The sequence below is a fragment of the Wasmannia auropunctata genome, unplaced genomic scaffold (assembly GCF_000956235.1).
Source record: "Wasmannia auropunctata unplaced genomic scaffold, wasmannia.A_1.0 LD336033.1, whole genome shotgun sequence".
Lineage (NCBI taxonomy): Eukaryota > Metazoa > Arthropoda > Insecta > Hymenoptera > Formicidae > Wasmannia > Wasmannia auropunctata.
In genome coordinates this window covers 831,103-832,073 of record NW_012026857.1, presented here as the reverse complement: position 1 = coordinate 832,073, position 971 = coordinate 831,103, and positions in this window count along the sequence as shown.

Below are 971 nucleotides of genomic sequence, written 5' to 3'. Positions count from 1 at the left end.
GACGTGTGCTATTGACCTGTTTCACGACTATGAATCGAAGCGCCATCTTAAGACTGTATTTAAGACGATCTTGAAAATAAGCCTTGACTATGAATACGGGCCTATGTTAGAGAGCAGAAAAACATGATTAATTTTGCACGGTAACGTGACAATTTTAATGATAAAAATTGTAGAGTTTCTTTTAACGAATACAACGATGTATGATATAACGAAATTATTTTACGAATTACAAGAGTTATTTTGGTTTAAAAATTTTGCGGGCAGCTACTACCTTTTCAATTTCGGCTCTGCGATGTGGCCAACTTCCGACTCTCCCACTAACGAGAGTACTATGATCAGATAAAAACATTACACGTCAATTGTCAACGCAAAAGTCAGAAGTGGCCACAGCATAGGGTCGAAATTGAACAGGTAGTAGCTGCCCGCAAAATTTTAAATCAATAACTCTTATAATTCGTAAAATAATTTCGTTATATTATACATCGTTGTATTCATTAAAAAAAAAGCTATAACTTTTATCATATTAAAATTGTCACCTTATCGTGCAAAAAATAATCATGTCTTCTCGCTCTCTAACATAGATAATATTTCTAAGTGATCACTCTGCTTACAATAAAGTTTAGTCAAAACCGTTTAATTTGATATTATATTTATTAGGTCTATCTCTATTAGTTTACGAGATAAAAAGAAGTGGCCACTTATACGGGAACACCCTGTGTATATACTAGGGGAAAGTTGCCGAATGCGTACCGGTCTCATAAAGCGTACCTCTTCAATATTTTATAGTTCCACTTAATAGAAGCAACATATAGTTACAAAAATATGAAGTAAATAAGAAATGTATGAAATAGACAAAAAATAAACAGGTTACATCTTGTTTTGTGCATGCTATCAACATTTAAAAAAATCAGATACAATTGATGTAAATTTTTAATCAATTTATATAGCTAATACTAATGTAACCATGCAAT